The following is a 9,464-nucleotide window of genomic DNA, read 5'->3' on the forward strand; positions in this document are numbered from 1 at the left end:
TTATATTTACCAAAGATGTTTAACCAGTCAGAATACCAACTGGTGTCCACACCTGAGTGCTCCTTCATTTTGTTACTTAGCGTGTGCAGACCCTCCAATGCCTTGGTAAGGCGACCGTCAGGAGATGTATTGTTGGGAATCAGAGTACAACACTGATCCCCAAAAATACCACACACCCCTCCTCTTTCGGCTAACAACATATCTAAGCTTATTCTGTTCTGGAATGCCATAAGAGACGTGGCAGCCAATTGCTCATGCACTGCCTGGAGTGCTGAGGTGGTAAAATTCGCCAATCGTTGGACATTATAGTGGACATAATTAATCCGGTCCACATTTTTGTTTACTGTAACGAACAGGAAAAGACTCTCCCATCCTGCTGCAATTTGATCCACCAATTTATACTCGTCAGGGATCCCTCTTGGAACTCCAATTGCATCTATATACGTGGGATCTCCTGCATTCAACCATTCTTGCATGTCCCTTCTCTTCCTGTTAAGGAAGGGGATTCTTCCCCATTGTCCCAACACCTTCCCACTCCATTTTGGCCAGATCTAAGGCTGTCACACTAACTGGCATGATCAGCGTTACCAGGGCGCACTTACCTGAGGCATTGGTGGGAAGCCTATCGTACAGCACTTTCTCTCCACACCACAGCCAAACATCATCACGAGCGAGAGGGATTCCTACTGGCAAAGACACATTTTCATTACACCATGACTCCTGGAGATTTCCAATCCCAGGACCAGTCCCATTTAACTTTTAGGCAGGTGAACTTTTGTTTTGCAACTTGGGTGTCAAAAATAGGCTCTTTCTTTTTTATTCCCACATCATTCCATGGGTGTGTCCAATTAAAATTGTACCCAAGTGTTCACCTGTGTCGGTTGTTTACATTTCAGATTTAGCAGTAGTTGTTGTGTCTGTGTCAGCGTCTTACCATCATCTCGCTCTGCTCCATACCATACCATTCCATTACATGCTCCTTTCGCTCCATCACTTCTGTCATCCCGCATCCTATGTTCAAACGCCAACATCGTCCACACAAAGCACACGCCAGCAAGCAAAATAGTCAATAAGTTAAACAGTTGCATCGTCATCGTCTTTGTTCAGACTTGAAAGTGTCTGACTTTGATCCAATTCATGCCATCTACACATTCCCTCTCTTGACCTGCCCGTCCGGGCGGTCAACCTCTAAGCTCAACCTTGGCGGGCACAAATACTGGGGCCGGGCGCAACTGTGAGTTATGGTACCACTGTTGTTCTGTAGTACCCAAATGGATGGCGTGTGAGGTTCTAGCCAGAACACTAAACTGTCCTTACCCGCGATATTGAGTCCACCTCCGGGAAAGCACCCGGAGGTTGATGTACGGAGTGATGTCCGACTCCAGTGATGCTGAGTTCACTGAGTTCAAATATCTAACTGTGTTCCGAGATTTCAAATTAAGCCTCGAGCTAACGCTCCAATTTTGACTGTTAATTGACAAAGTTTAAAGCAACACAAATGAAATGCTTAAAATAAAAAAAAACCCAAAACTATAATAACGCAGATACCGAATTAAACCTCTATTTTTTCTTTTTTTTTTTTTTTTTTTTATTATGGGAAGAAAAGGTGCTCTACAAGACATAGACAGCTCCAAGACCGCTGCAGTCTTCACCTCCTATTGTCTCATGATTGGCTCAATCCACCTACAGGCTGTGCCCACACTGATTCTGTCAACTGGGGGAGGGGGTAGAAACAGTGAAAACAATCGCGGAGCTGTCGAGCCGAGCCCCAACTCAGTCGGGCCCTGGGTCCACAACACCTCAAGCAGAGACACACACAGAACTACCACTTCCGAGCGACCCTTCTCTGGAAATTTCGACATTTAGTAATGTTCCCAAAACCAAAGAATTTGTAGTCGGTGCTGAAATATGATCTCCCGATTGTGACGCGGAGTATTCAACAACGATGGGGTCTAGATCTTTAGTATGATGACGCGCATCAATATTCAATGCGATTTGTGGCTCGGCGAAAGTAAACAATTCATACCATTTCCGCTGCTCAGGGACAAGGCACGCGTGCGAGGCAACGCCAGTAGACATAACAAATATATAATTCTAACGCAAGATGCACTCATGACTAAATTTGGATGAGTGCATTTTTGATAAACCAAATCATGTTTGTGATCACATGTACAATGTGATATGTCAATTGGTGAATTGAAAGGGTGGCGGTTGCTAAACCACTCAGACCAGAGCAAGAACAGGGCATACCCACCGCGGGAGGATGGGAACCAGGTTTCAGAGCTGCCCTCAAATGTTTCAGTTCAGTTTAGCCACAGGGAAGGAAGAGAGCACGACATATGCTCCCTCCGTGGGATGTGCACAGTCAAGTTCAGTCCCATCCGGGAATGCCACTCGAATTCCAGTGTTCGTTCAGTCAATGGCAGTGACTCAGGCAATCTCGAGAGTCCACATGGCTCAGTGGGGGTTGCGGAAGGAGCTCATAGCTCGCCCCAATATCCAGCACCATCGAAAACTTGTCCATCCACCGTCCCCGGACTGCTAGGACCTGCTAGTCCTCGAATGCTGAAGCTCCGCTGCCCCCTGTCATGGAATGGGGTACGAGCGGGTTTGTGTCAAGTGCGTTGGGAGTGGGTAACGGTGGCGCCCCCTGCGCTGGTGGAGCTCTTTGTGACAGATATGGCACCGGAGGATGGCACATTCCAGAAAGTGGCTCGGCATGGACAGCTCATCACCCAGTGACCCCACACCCCGCAGCCAGAGCACACCCCACTCACAATCCCTGTCCATAACCACCCGTACCTCTGTTACCGCGGTCCCGACCTCGTTGACCGGCCTGCTTTGGACGCCAGTCTGCTGTGGCGCTGCGTCACCCGAACCTTGCCCAGAAGCAGCAGAAGTGGAAGGAGCAGCTGCCTCCTTTTTTCTTATCTCTCTTGGCCTTCTAAACCTGCAAGTACAACAATTTTAGTCACGCTCCTTAATCCAATCCCATATTTTCCTTTTCTGATGTTGTGCAAAATTAGGTACAAAATGTGTTCTACTTAGCCCGAGTAGCATTTCTCATTGATGGACTATTTCGCCTGATTTCTGCCACTGGGAGGGGCACGCCCTTGTGGACGGCCAACTGGAACAGCTGTGTAATGTCGACATTATTGGATGGGTCACTGCCGGAAGTCTCACTCCATTCACGTCTCGCCCTGGCCACATAGACCAGGCCTGTCTCCCCCTTCCCCACCTGAAAGACACAGCAACATCGGCCCCAACGGGCCAGAAATATCTGATGCACGGCACGGCCAATCTCACCTGAGGTGTCCCCATTTAGCTGGTGACCATCATGCTGGTCAGCAGGTCTGGCCTCGGCCTTAAGTGAGGACAGTTCCTCTTAAATAAATTTTGTCCCGCTTGTAACTCTGTATAAACCAAACCTCTCTTAGTCTGGTGTCTCCTTTGTAGGAGATTTCAACCAACGTGACCTCTTTACAACGTGTCGAATAAACCAATGTTGACCTTTCTGCTATCTTTACAGCTGTGAGAGCTGTCACTAACACTTCCTTCCCCCTTGGGTAATTACAAATGTCTTATCTTCAAACTTCTTACAAGCACCCAGTATCCTGGCTTCACTAATTTAGTGCCCCTGCTGGGAGACAGAAAGATCCTTGTCACTCTAAATTTGCGCCTGTCTTTTGTCTTTCTAACATTTTTCACATATGGTCAACTAAAGTTGCTTCAACATCTATTTCCCATTTGCTCTTAAATTTGAGGTATTCTATCAGTTCTTCCAAACAGTGTTTTACAATGTCTTAGTCCTAAATACAATGAACTACGATACAATGGAAAATATCCGAATAACATTCAGGGTCATTTGTGTCTGAAATATCTCCTCTACAACAACCTACCCTTGCGTTAAGTGAGTAATTTTCCATAAAGACAGTGCCACTAATTCGACATTAATTTCAAGTATCACTGCTGTGGTGCTGTATTATATGGAAAGGTCTAAACAATCCAAGAAAATTTTGCCCTATCCTGGACTGGGTGTGTGTTATCTAGTCGCGCATCCAATGTGAATAATAATAACTCCTGTGGAGCACATGAGCAGGCTAAAGCAACAACTATATCTTAATCTGTACCGTGGACCCTAAATTAGAATATCTTATTTCTCCCTCCTTGTTGAGGAGAACCTCCGGGATGGGCGTGGTGAGGCGCTATTTGAAGCATTCTCTGGCCTTCTGGTCACACTGGTCACATGTCACCTCAAACCTGTGGAGATAACTGGAGGTGTGGCAATTGCCAGTGAGAAATTATCTTCCTTCCAAAACTTTCAGTTTTGCATAAATTTTGTGTAATAACGTCAATCAATCATTCACTTGATGCTTGAATTTGATTAGTCCAATCTGTCTCCAATAACAATTTGAAAATCAATACTTGGGAGTGCAATAGGGATTCAGGTTGATCAGGCCTGTCCGCCCATTGCACCCTACGTGCTGTAAGGGCTTGCCGGTGACCTCAATCAATTTTCCTTCCTGAGGCTCCCGTCCCTTAAACATTCACTCAAACCACATAGACATACAAACACTTTTTCTTTCACACTTTCATTCAACAAAAGATACTTTCCAATTCCACACAGAGACCCCTCCCTTGGCGCGTCCGCCTTGATTCCACTGAGATTTGTGCTGGCAGTGCCTTAATTTTGCCTCAATTTAGCCAGCGTATGCCAAAATTTACAACTGTGGGTCTCTTGCTTTTCGCATTCACTCTCCGTGATGTGTTTCTCCTCTCCTGGACGTAGCTGACGAAACTGCACCTGTGACGTCAAACAGCTCATAGATGCGGAAGTTAGCAGTCTGGTATTTATGGAATGCTGTCATGTCCTTTAAACTTGTCATGTCAGCGTTCGCGTCGTACAGTCAAAAAAACATCTGTCTTCCACCTTTGTCACATTTAATACACATCAGTTAATAAATCATCTACAAAAATATTTAGTCCAACTTTATATTTGGTAAACCAATCTCCAATTGCTAGTGTTTCCTGTTCCAAAGATTTTCTTTCAACATGTTCATAGAATATTTCACTTAAAACTTATCCCAAAACCATAATCCCTTTGCTTAAAATTAAAATTTTAATAAGACTGTCGCTGCTCTGCCGTTCCTCAGGTGTCCCCTGCATGTTTCAGTGTTCAACTTGCGTTCATACTCCCTGCCAATTTATATTTATTGTTCGGTTGAATATATACTTTACCCCATGCTCTACTCCACTAGTATCGCAAAAGCACTGCTCCACAGCATGAACCATGCTCGACCACATGGATGAAACCCCCCGGAGAGCCAACGCCTGAAGACTGGATTCCATTGCTGTAACATCAAGGGAGGTGTGCCTGAGACACACCTCTGACACAAAAGGACTGAGTGCCACAGCAACAAAAGGCATATCTTCCTTTTCAATCAGTTAACGACTGCCATCGATGCCTGTTTTTCCTCTTGTGTCTGAAATGTTTACATGTTCCTGCTGGTGCTCTCTGTGACTCGTTATCTTTTGCATCTCAAACCATTCTACCCCCCCAAGGTGACTACGGGGCCATTAATTGCGCCGTCTGAACGGGCGGCGGCTCAAACACATACTGTTGCGAGTCTGGCAACTGTGGATAAATGCCTCTCAGACATTCCGTCTTTTCTTCCACTTTTTCAATCACTTCATCCTCTTTCTCTGACTTCCTCCCCCTACTTGGGAACGAGCATCTAACTTCAAAGAGCTGTTAACTCTTTGTTAGAGCACACTCATGATTTTACGATTACACCTATACTCATTGCCTTCTGTAAAATCTTTCTCACTCTTATTTTTTTCCTTTAATTTTCCAAATTCACTGTAGCCTTACCAAAGCCACTCAAACAATCAAGGTATCAAATCACAAACTACAAAGTCAGGAACCACCTATGCTCTTGCAAAGGTTTCTCATGCTCTCAAAAGCTTCCTTCAATTAAGATTTCATAACACCAATCTTTTTCTTTTTCTTCGTGTCATTTCCATCTGTGCATTTCATTCCAGTTACTAATTGTTGTGTAAAGGTTAATATAACCAATCAGAGTTAATGTTGTTATCTCAGCCAATCAGGGGACTTGTTACAGAAATGTGGGGTTGTCAGGAAAAACAGGAGTCGTCATAGTAAATGTTAACAAGCAAGTTAACCGCTCTCTCTCTCTCGTTATTTCATCACACAATAACGTAACATGGTGTCAGAAGTGGGATCTTCGTGAATCGCGGGAGGATACGTTCCCATGAGAAGAATTGCCCGGACGAGACGATCGGGTGGCGACATTAGGCTCGAAGCTAACGGTGGCTTGCTAACGCCAGGCTAGAAGGCCGAGAGAGGAGCCGACTTCGCCGAAGGTGCGTCGGGGGAGACGTAAACAGGCAAGAAGGCGGCCGATAAAGCTAAAAAGAAGGACAACGAACCAAGGTGCCGTTTAAGCTATAATTAAAAAGAAAAAAAAATGCTCAACAACCCTCCAGCACTGGCGAGCAGTGTCCAGCTAGCTCCACCCGGTAACTTTGACTTCAGCAATGCAAATGAATGGCCAAAGTGGATACGACGGTTTGAACGTTTCAGAATAGCATCAAGTTTGGATAAACAGTCGGAAGAGTACCAAGTCAACACCCTGATGTATACTCTAGGAGATGAAGCTGAAGATATATTGAGCGTGTTGCCCTTAAGCAGTGAGCAGAAGAAGGTATATACAGATGTGAAACAAGCCTTTGAGAACCACTGTGTGAGCAAGAAAAATGTAATTTTTGAGCGTGCACGTTTCAATCGAAGAAATCAAGAGCCGAAAGAAAGTGCAGAATCATTCATCACTGCTGTCCATAGTCTTGCAGAACACTGTGCATTTGGAGCACTAAGAGAGGAGCTTATCAGAGACAGGATTGTTGTTGGTCTAAGAGATGCAAAGTTGTCAGAGTCATTACAGATGGACCCGGATCTCACACTTGAAAAGACAATATGCAGAGTGCGCCACAGTGAAGAAATAAAGAGGCAGCAACCGGTACTGCGTGGCAGTAGGGATGAGAGCGAGTCGGGAAACATAGATGTGATGACTACAAAATGGAAAACCCAGAGGACCTCAAAAGGAGACAGGAGCAGCGCACGTCCCAAATCAGGAAATAGGCATAAAGAGGTGAACTGCGGGAGATGTGGAAATAAAACAAACCACGCGTGGAAGGACTGCCCCGCTAAAGATGCTGAATGCCACAAATGCAAAAAGAAAGGACATTTTGCCCGGAAATGTCGGTCAGCTGGTAGCGTCCATGACATCACAGATGACTCTACGGAGTGTAACTCTGACGTCACCTTTCTGGGAGAAATTATTATTGCAATGGACAATGTTGAAAATGAATGGACAGAACATCTTTAATTAAATGGAGAAACCAGAGAGTTTAAATTAGACACTGGAGCAGGAGTCACAGCTATTCCGTTTCACCACTACTCAACAGACAAACATGGGACTTTGAAACCCCCGAAAATTCCCTTGTACGGCCCGGGCAGGCAGCCCTTGGAGGTAAAAGTGTCAGGAGTCGCCTTGCGGCGATGAGGAGGTGGACCCAAGAAGCGAGGAAGCAGGGGTAGGTGAAGCTTTAAGGAGATTTATTGTGGAGCTTGGTGGGGACGAACAACGGGGCGTGGGCAAAGAAACAACACAGGCAACTGAACGAGACTAACTGGACGATGACAAGGACCAAACACGAGACGGGAACGAGCCAGGCGGACAGGGAACGAAGACAAGTGCAACAACGGGAGCGAAGCGCAAGTCGTGAGAGTCCGAGGTGACGTGGCAACAGGAGGCAAACAGGGTAATGACCCGACACTGCGTTGTCGGTCTGGAAGGTTTAAATAGTCCGGGTACTTAGGGGAGCAGATGGGAAGCAGGTGCGTGATGATGACTAGGAACAGGTGCGTGATGATGACTAGGAACAGGTGCGTAGCTGGTGAGAACGAAAACAATAACAAAGGCACATGGCAGGGAGGTGATGAAAACAATAACAAAAGGCACATGGCAGGAAGGAGGGAAGAAAATAACAACAAAAACACTGACGTGGCAGACACGGGTCATGACAAAAAGGCTACTTAAGAGGAAAACTGAAGGTGAGAAATAGACACACTGAACAAGACATCTATGTGGTGAACAATTTGTCAAAATTACTGTTAGGACTTCCAGCCATTAAAGCTCTGGCTCTTGTGAAGCGTATGCACGCAGTTCAAGTGGGAGATGATTTTGTAAAGTGTTACCCCACAGTCTTCAAAGGACTGGGGAAACTGACAACGCCATACAAAATTGAGCTAAGACCAGGGGCCACACCATATGCTCTGTCCGCCCCACGTCGAGTTCCTCTCCCGTTACGTGATAAGGTGAGGACAGAACTGGATAGGATGGAGGCCATGGGGGTGATATCGAAGGTCACAAAACCCACTTCATGGTGCGCTGGCCTGGTCGTGGTACCAAAACCAAGGTCAAAAGAAAGACTGAGACTGTGTGTGGACATGACACACTTGAATGAATGGGTGCAACGGGAGAGGATCATTCTGCCAAACGTGGATCACTCACTGGCAATGCTGACGGGAGCAAAAATCTTCACGAAATTGGATGCCACATCAGGGTTTTGGCAGATTCCATTGACTGAAGATAGTGCTCTCCTGACTGCTTTCATCACTCCATTCGGTCGCTATTGTTTCAACCGGCTGCCGTTTGGAATATCCTCAGCCCCAGAACACTTCCAGCGGAGGATGACGCAAATGCTAGAGGGCTGTGAAGGTGTAGTGTGCCATGCAGACGACATATTAGTGTATGGGAACGACCAAATTGAACATGACTCTAGACTACACCAGGTGCTGAGGAGACTTCGTGAGGCGGGTCTAACTTTGAACAGGGACAAGTGTGAATTTACCAAAAGCAAGATAATGTTTCTTGGACACAGCCTCTCAACAGAAGGTATTAAGCCTGACCCAGGGAAAGTCAAAGCCATTCTGGAGATGCCAGAGCCCACCTGCGTTGTTGATGTGAGGCGAGTGATGGGCATGGCTAACTACCTGGGCAAGTTCCTGCCTCATCTGTCCTCATATGCCCAGCCCCTAACGGTCCTTCAGTCAGAGAAGACGGAATGGTGCTGGGGGACACCACAAAGAGAAGCTTTCCAGAAGCTAAAATCAGAACTGAGCTCACCCAGAGTCCTGGCTGTATACTCACCTTATGCTGAGACGCGTGTGTCAGCTGATGCATCATCATTTGGGATTGGAGCAGTCCTGATCCAGAAACAGCCTGAGAGTGGAGACTGGAAACCAGTCGTGTTCATCTCCAGACAGCTATCGGATGCTGAGAAACGATATGCTCAGATTGAGAAGGAAGCGCTAGCAGTAACCTGGGCATGTGAACGCCTGCAGGCGTACTTGCTAGGGATGAACTTCACAATTGAGACGG

Source organism: Idiotropiscis lumnitzeri, chromosome 2 (genome assembly GCF_059441095.1).
Source record: "Idiotropiscis lumnitzeri isolate Australia: NSW breed Sydney's pygmy pipehorse chromosome 2, RoL_Ilum_1.0, whole genome shotgun sequence".
Classification (NCBI taxonomy): domain Eukaryota; kingdom Metazoa; phylum Chordata; class Actinopteri; order Syngnathiformes; family Syngnathidae; genus Idiotropiscis; species Idiotropiscis lumnitzeri.